This window comes from Procambarus clarkii, chromosome 36 (genome assembly GCF_040958095.1).
Source record: "Procambarus clarkii isolate CNS0578487 chromosome 36, FALCON_Pclarkii_2.0, whole genome shotgun sequence".
NCBI lineage: Eukaryota > Metazoa > Arthropoda > Malacostraca > Decapoda > Cambaridae > Procambarus > Procambarus clarkii.
In genome coordinates this window covers 38,982,971-38,991,818 of record NC_091185.1, presented here as the reverse complement: position 1 = coordinate 38,991,818, position 8,848 = coordinate 38,982,971, and the positions used below count along the sequence as shown (strand labels likewise).

Genomic DNA, 8,848 nt, shown 5'->3' with positions numbered 1-8,848 from the left:
ATCAACAGGTGTACAGATTCCTGAGCCTATTGGGCTCTATCATATCTACACTGGAAACTGTGTATGGAGTCAGCCTCCACCACATCACTTCCTAATGCATTCCATTTGTCAACCACTCTGACACTAAAAAAGTTCTTTCTAATATCTCTGCGGCTCATTTGGGCACTCAGTTTCCACCTGTGTCCCCTTGTGCGTGTTCCACTTGTGTTAAATGTGTATATACATGTGTGTATATACACATGTGTGTATATACACATGTGTGTATATACACATGTGTGTATATACACATGTGTGTATATACACATGTGTGTATATACACATGTGTATATTTTGCATCTGGGTCTGGGTGGCCGAGTGGACAGCTCTCTAGACTCGTGGCCCTAAGGACCGGGGTTCGATCCTCCTCACCCGGACAAATGGGCAGAGTTTCTTTAACCCTGATGTCCCGTTACCTAGAATTAAATAGGTACCTGGGAGCTAGACAGCTGTTACAGGCTGCTTCTTGTGTGTGAGTGTGTGTGTGTGTGTGTATGTGTGTGTGTATGTGTGTGTGTGTGTGTGTGTGTGTATGTGTGTGTGTGTGTGTGTGTGTGTGTGTGTGTGTGTGTGTGTGTGTGTGTGTGTGTGTGTGTGTGTGTGTGTGTGTATTCATCTAGTATTCACCTAGTTGTGTTTGCGGGGGTTGAGCTTTGCTCCTTCGGCGCGCCTCTCAACTGTCAATCAACTGTTTACTAATTACTTTTTTTTCCACACCACACACACACACACACACCCCAGGAAGCACCCCGTGTCAGCTGACTAACTCCCAGGTACCTATTTACTGCTAGGTAACAGGGGCATTCAGTGTGAAAGAAACTTTGCCCATTTATTTTTGTCTCGTGCGGGAATCGAACCCGCGCCACAGAATTACGAGTCCTGCGCGCTATCCACCAGGCTACGAAGCTCCAGTATGTGTGTGTACTCACCTATTTGTTCTTGCGGGGGTTGAGCTCTGGCTATTTGGTCCCGCCTCTCAACTGCTAATCAACTGGTGTACAGGTTCCTGAGCCTATTGGGCTCTATCATATCTAAATATGAAACTGTACTCACCTAGTTGTACTCACCTAGTTGTGCTTGCGGGGGTTGAGCTCTGGCTCTTTGGTCCCGCCTCTCAACTATCAATCAACAGGTGTACAGGTTCCTGAGCCTATTGGGCTCTATCATATCTATACTTGAAACTGTGTATGGAGTCAGCCTCCACCACATCACTTCCTAATGCATTCCATAACATTATTGCCAACAGCATTTTGTGTTCCCAGGCGGTCACCCATCCAAGTACTAACCCAACCCAACGTTGCTTAACTTCGCTGATCGGACGAGAAGCGGTGTTCTCAACGTGGTATGGCCGTTGGCTCTCATTGTGGTATGGCCGTTGGCACTTTCCATAGTGTATAGTAGGTCACTGGAGACGGGAGACCTACCAGAAATATGGAAGGCGGCTAATGTGGTCCCAATATACTGTGTATGGAGTCAGCCTCCACCACATCACTGCCTAATACATTCCATTTGTCAACTACTCTGACACTAAAAAAAATCCTTCTAATATCTCTGTGGCTCATTTGGGCACTCAGTTTCCACCTGTGTCCCCTAATGCGTGTGCCCCGTGCGTTAAAAAGCCCGTCTTTATCTACCCTCTCAATTCCTCTGAGAATCTTGTACGTGGTGATTATATCCCCCCTAACTCTTCTGTCTTCTAGCAACCTGAGGTTTAATTCCGGTAGTCTTTCCTCGTAGCTCTTACCTCTCAGCCCGGGTACTAGTCTGGTGGCAAACCTTTGAACTTTTTCCAGTTTGGTCTTATGCTTGACTAGATATGGACTCCATGCTGGGGCTGCATACTCCAGGATCGGTCTGACATAGGTGGTATACAAAGTTCTGAATGATTCGTTGCACATGTGTCTAAATGCCGTTCTTATGTTAGCCAACCTGGCATATGCTGCTGATGTTTTCCTCTTGATATGGGCTTCAGGGGACAGGTCTGGCGTGATATCAACCCCCCAGGTCTTTCTCTCTCTCTGACTCATGTAGAATTTCATCTCCCAAATGATACCTTGTAACTGGCCTCCTGCTCCCTACACCTATCTTCATTGCATTACATTTGCTTGGGTTAAACTCTAACAACCATTTGTTCGACCTTACCTTTAGTTTGTCTAGATCTTCTTGAAGCCTCAAGCAGTCGTCCTCTGTCTTAATCCTTCTCATAATTTTGGCGTCGTCAGCAAACATTGAGAGGAATAAGTTTATACCCTCCGGGAGATCGTTCACGTATATCAGAAACAAGATAGGACCGACTACAGAGCTCTGTGGGACTCCACTGGTGACTTCACGCCAATCTGAGGTCTCACCCCTCACTGTAACTCTTTGCTTCCTATTGCTTAGGTATTCCCTTATCCACTGGAGCACTTTACCAGTTACTCCTGCCTGTCTCCCCAGCTTATGTACCAGCCTCCTATGAGGGACTGTATCAAAGGCTTTCCGACAGTCCAAAAAAATGCAGTCTGCCCAACCTTCTCTTTCTTGCTTAATCTTTGTCACCTGATCGTAAAATTCTATTATGCCAGTAAGGCAAGATTTATCCTCCCTGAACCCATGTTGGCGATTTGTCACGAAGTCCCTTCTCTCCAGATGTGTTACTAGATTTTATCTCACGATCTTCTCCATCATTTTGCATGGTATACAAGCTAAGGAAACTGGTCTGTAGTTCAGTGCCTCTTGTCTGTCACCCTTTTTGTATATTGGGACCACATTAGCCGCCTTCCATATTTCTGGTAGGTCTCCCATCTCCAGTGACCTACTATACACTATGGAGAGTGGCAAGTAGAGTACCTATGCACACTCTTTCAGCACCCATGGTGAGATCCCGTCTGGACCAACAGGCTTTCTCACATCCAGATCAAGCAGGTGTCGCTTGACCTCATCTCTCGTAATTTCGAAACCTTCCAAGGCCGCCTGGGTACCCTGCTCCCTCTCCTAGCGCAGTGACCTTACCATGTTCTATTGCGAAGACCTCCTGGAACCTCTTGTTGAGTTCTTCACACACCTCTTAGTCATTGTCTGTATACCTGTCCTCGCCTGTTTCAAGTTTCATTACCTGTTCTTTCACTGTTGTTTTCCTCCTGATGTGACTGTGGAGCAGCTTTGGATCGGTCTAGGCTTTACTTGCAATATCATTTTCATAATTTTTCTCTGCTTCCCTTTTCACACTACTATTCACTATTTAACACACTGTGTGTGTGTGTGTGTGTGTGTGTGTGTGTGTGTGTGTGTGTGTGTGTGTGTGTGTGTGTGTGTGTGTGTGTGTGTGTGTGTGTGTGTGTGTGTGTGTGTGTGTGTGTGTGTGTGTGTGTGTGTGTGTGTGTGTGCATGTGTCTGTGTGTATCTGTGTGTGGAGAGAAAAAAATACAAAAATTAGTTAGTAGTTAGAGGCGGGCCGAAAGGCAGAGCTCAACCCCAGCAAGCACAATTAGGGGAATACAACTATGTGAATACACACACAACATTCATTAGTAACATTGGTTCCATGTCTTGTTTTCGCCTCACGGGGTATAGAAACGATTATTGAATTCTGTGATTTATTGAATGCTCGCTCAAGTTTTCTGTCAAACTTAAACGGTTATTGCGTCGTATTTCATGGGCGCAGAACAGCCACCTTTTTTTTTTTTTTTTTTTTTTTTTTTTTTTTGAGATATATACAAGAGTTGTTACATTCTTGTACAGCCACTAGTACGCGTAGCGTTTCGGGCAAGTCCTTAATCCTATGGTCCCTGGAATACGATCCCCTGCCGCGAAGAATCGTTTTTTCATCCAAGTACACATTTTACTGTTGCGTTAAACAGAGGCTACAGTTAAGGAATTGCGCCCAGTAAATCCTCCCCGGCCAGGATACGAACCCATGACATAGCGCTCGCGGAACGCCAGGCGAGTGTCTTACCACTACACCACGGAGACTGCTTACACCACGGAGACTGCCTTAGATAAATACTTAGATAAGACCTTAGATAAATACAACTTGACTTCGGGAAAATCGGCAGAGGTGTAACACTACAAGAGTAAAATTTGGATCTGTCCAAATTAAATTGAATTAAAATTCTTCAGGGTTAATATATATCTATATGTTCAACAATAATTATATTGGGAAAGTTCGAAATTCAACGCCGAAATATTTTTAACATCATTAAGATATATCACTTACCTACACAAAAATGATAATTATATATAGCTTGGAAACGTGGACAAGGATTCCTTGTCCACGTTCACTCTCTGTGCTAAACAAGGGCTAGAAAATGTGGACCACTATGAGTTACCACCTATGAATACAGAGAAACTTAGAGAATGGTCAGAAGCTTGCTACAATACTGGTCATGAAAACTCTGAGCAATGAGTAAAGACTGAGGAAGATTGACCTCACGATGACAGGAGACAGAGAGAGAGAGAAAGGACAGTCAAGACATACTGGTTTTTCTAAGTATTAGTAACGAGGACAAGTGCGAAACGTTTATAATTTATAATAACGCTGGTCTGAGAGTGAGAATGTTGGTAAATATATTGAGCAAGTGCAGTGAGCTGCAAGGAAAGGTATTTGGTAAATGAAAGAGATCCGGGAGTCATTCACGAAGTCATACAGGCACGGACACATAGGCATACAGATACATTAACCCTAACATACAGGTACAATTACCAAAGATTTACAGAATAAACCACCAGGACATACAAATACAGTCACAAAGACATAGACACACACATCCGCCAATTCATACACATACAATTCATACTCAAGACAAACATAATCAGCCTCCATGACATAGCCACGTAGACACAGTCACCAAGACAGTTATTCCGACAAATAAATATAGTTACTCAGATATACATATACAGTAATCCAGGCATACAGTTACAGTTACCCAAACATATAAATATAGTTATCCAAACATACAGACCGTTACTCATTTCACCTAAGTGAGACCTCACCCCATCCTCGCCTCACTAACTTCAAGTCTCAACCGTTGTGCTGGGAATGTTTAAGTATTTACAAAATATCGCCTTGTAACTATTTAGGTTAATTATATGATATAGTATATATTATATGATGCCTAAAACCTGGAACTAAAATCCTAAACCGTTGCCTAAAACCTGGATTTGATAAAATAGTTTACAATGAAACCCGAATGCACCCGAGTATGGAGTTGAAGCATTTGAAAAAATACTGTCCCTTACCAATGCAGCGTTGTGGTCCTGTGGCACAGCACAACTTTGCATCACACGAGTGCATGTTCAAGTTTTAGCCACAGTACATCGATTGACAATCGATGGTGGAGTGCTATTGGTGCTGTGATAGTCAATGAGAGCCCTGGCCTCACAGGTTCGAATCCTATCGAGATCATAGAGTTTATGCTGATTTACAGCTTGGTGACCATTCAATATTTGTTTCATATATACATTAGACTGGCCCTAAAAAAAAATATTTTGAAAATTTATTTGGTTTAGTCAACCTTGAAGATAATAAGCAGCACCGAGGGAAGCCTTGTGCGACTCAGACGTCGTCAACGGTTGCATTGTTTTCTTCCACCCCCTAATATATTGGTAATTATTTTAATGTGATTTTCTTTGAACCTTTATTACGCAAAATAAGTTACAAACTATGTTACATACAAGGTACTGGAATGGTTGCCACATGCTGTCGCGTTCATCAAGCTCCTCAAATGGGGTGGGCATGAACCCGGAATAGGGTGTCCCTCTGTATTACCAAGTTGAGGCGCTGTAAGGGAAAGCCGGCAGCTCTAAGGTCGCTTGTTCTTTCGATTAGCTCAAAACGCAGATCCTTCAAAAAACTAGTGAAGGACTAGTTTAAAAAAAATGTTTACCCCAGGCGCCAAGTGTTTCCAAAGTAATGAGGACAAATTCTAATGGTGATCCAGTTAGTATCACCTGAATGTTTAACACTGAAGAAGGTTCACTGTGATTCCGTCAGGGAGACCAACAGGATCGTCAACGTGACAGGGCATAAGGTACCGTAACTCTATTTCTGCTAGTCATGCGTTATCATCACTGTGCTTCCAGTTTCATCCCCTTGTGCTTTAGCACAGCAGGCCATGCTGACTATACTTGTCAACCGCCGCCTCACCACGAGTACACCTAGATTTAGTGTGGATTGGAGCAACAAAGTGGAGAGAGGCACTGCAAATTGGAGGACTTGTAGTTTGAGATGCACGCTAGTGGTTGACATTGGGGGTTGAAATCAGAGGTCATCCACATAAGGGGCTGCTACTGCTCTGAGGTGAGCGATATTGCGTGGTGCTGATGCAGCATCTAGGTACACTGCTGCTGGTCTATCAATAATGAGACCATCCAAGCTGTATTGCTTCTGGCTTTAGATAACTGTGGTTGAAGTGCTGGGGCTTCGAAAACGATCCACTTAATAGTACACTGTTTAAAACTGGGATCGTGTACTTCTGTCAGTTGGCACAGGTAAGCTGCTAGAATTCCTTCACCAGGTTTTCAAATGCTGCAGAGGACAGGATGGCTGGTACAGTTGCTGTGCGAATGTGGAGGCTCCAAGTCTAACTTGAAGGGAGGCTTGTTTCCTCTGTTGGTTATTGAAAGAATGTTTAAAGGCTTTATCTAACAATGATTTCAGTAAGTAGTCATATACACCAAGCTTAAGACTATTGTAAGATGGTGAATGTTACGGTATAAACCCCGTTGCTGGAGTGTGGAGTGACGATTTCGGCACAATGAATGGACCAGTTCTCCAACTCCCAGGTATTAGGTGGGTTGAAGAACACGCCGTCTGTTGGCGGTGGTGTGACGTCTGTGAAAGGCTCCTGTTTCATACCTCAGTTAGGAGGTAAGGTCGATGATGATGACCTCTGGTGGGTGGCATAACAATATCAACACCATCTAGGTTGTGCATGCAATTATTATTTCAGCTCCACAATGAAAGGTGTTATCCTAAGGTCACCCAGTATACTGTCTGGTTGGCTAATGACGTTTATGTTCACAGAGGTCAGGTGATGAGGCAATTGCGCTGTGTAAATCAGTTCACTTTGGGCAGTCCTGAACTCCTGACTTGGTCCTGGGAGAGGACAAACTGGCCGCCATCGGTAGTAGCAGTGTGTTAGCTGCTGGACTTATGTAGTGTTTTATGGACCGAAGTACCCGGGATTTGGAAAAGAGGAGTTACGAGATGACAGTAGTATTCGTCTGCTGAGAAGTCCTGCTAGTTGGTTGCTAGAGACTTCTGCCAGGGTGTTAGCTACCCCCTGTACATGATTATTTGAGAACCCTGTCAGCTTTTGCTGAAGTCCTCTGCCAGTCGGTTTCTGGAGAGCAAATGTCGGGTATTGGGACATTGTGATGATACGGTGTTTGGACTGTCACATTTTAAGGAATGTTAACTCGCCAGTGAATACCATTGAGCATGGACGACGTTTACTTAAAGATAGTGGACTCACCAGGATTTGAAGAACACTGCAGATCTACTGAGTGTCCTGGGTGAAAGCAACACAATGTATAAATGTGTACTTATACTCCTATATATAATATATTGGTGAAGGTGCAATTGCATATAGTATATCCCTTGCACTGTTACTTGCTACTGCCAATTCTTGAGAACTTACCATTTATTTGGTGTAGGATCAGGAAGTAGAGGCGCTAAGGCACCTTACGTGAAAAGAACCCGGTTACTGGTTCAAGCTGGCCATAACAGTGAACATCTCTGAAAGTAGGTTAATCTGGGAGGGAACAGGCATCTGTAATGAGGCAACATGCGTTGTGAGCATGAATGGCTTCAATCCTCTCATCCATCCTCTTCAGGTCAGATATCTTCTTACCGAGGACCTCATCCCGATGCCCTTCGACCCAAGAGTAAATCATAGGAGCGTGTATGTGTAGTTGCATATTTGTATCTACTGGGAAGTAAAGTCTAGCTCTTTATGCCCCGCCTACTAGATTTGTACATGTTGTGTTTCAACCTAACTACACAGACTTTCAAATTCTTTGTCGAATTGGGCCTTAAAGTTGTGGATGGAGATGGCCTCCACAACTTCCTGTTAGAGCATTTCACTTGTTAACTACCCATACAGGGTACCAGCACTTTTTTTTTGTCCGTTAGGCTCAATTGTGTTCCCAGCTTCTTTCTGTGTCCTCTTGTCCTGCTTTCTCTGTCTGAAGTGGCTATCCTTTTCCACTTTGTCAGTTCCCCTCAGAATCTTGTAAGGTGTGATTTTATCACCTCTGTTCCTTCTATCCTCTAAGGTTGTGAGATCTAGTTTCATTAGCCTATGTTCGTACCTTAGCCATCTTAGCTCTGGCACTAATCTTGTTCCTAGATAAATCCATATATTAATATATCCATAAATCTCTTCCATATGGTTAGGTTATGTTGATATCCTTTGGCCGCTTTATATCTAACTTACTCATTTGAAACAACCCTATGAAACTCTAGTAACACACCAGGTACACCAGCTGAGTATGGCTTGTGCTAATTGCATAATGACTCTCCCTCGAACGGCACAGGTAGGCGTTGTAGTAGTTCCTGGTCAATATTGGTGTAGGGTGAGGTGGTGCGTCCTCTTGTCCGGCTGGCGAGGACGCGGTCGGTGGTCAGGTCAACTCAACATACCTTGACCAATGCATTACATCACTTTCTTTCATATATACTATTTCTGCTTTATTTCTTCGATTTTTTATGGTTTGTCAAGTTACCGGATATTCATTAACTCGTATACTATTCACCTTTTATTTGCGATGTTGCCTGTTTATCTCTCAAAAACTACCTAGAAAACTAAGTGGCTAGAAAACACTAGCCACC

At 43.6% G+C, this 8,848-nt stretch overlaps 1 non-coding gene across 1 annotated transcript; it reads right to left on the bottom strand.

The window, feature by feature from the left end:
- Positions 1 to 1,273: 1,273 nt before the first annotated feature.
- LOC138371805 (5S ribosomal RNA) lies at positions 1,274 to 1,392 on the bottom strand. The gene has a single exon (XR_011230563.1). It is a non-coding gene; the product is annotated as a 5S ribosomal RNA (ribosomal RNA).
- Positions 1,393 to 8,848: the final 7,456 nt, after the last annotated feature.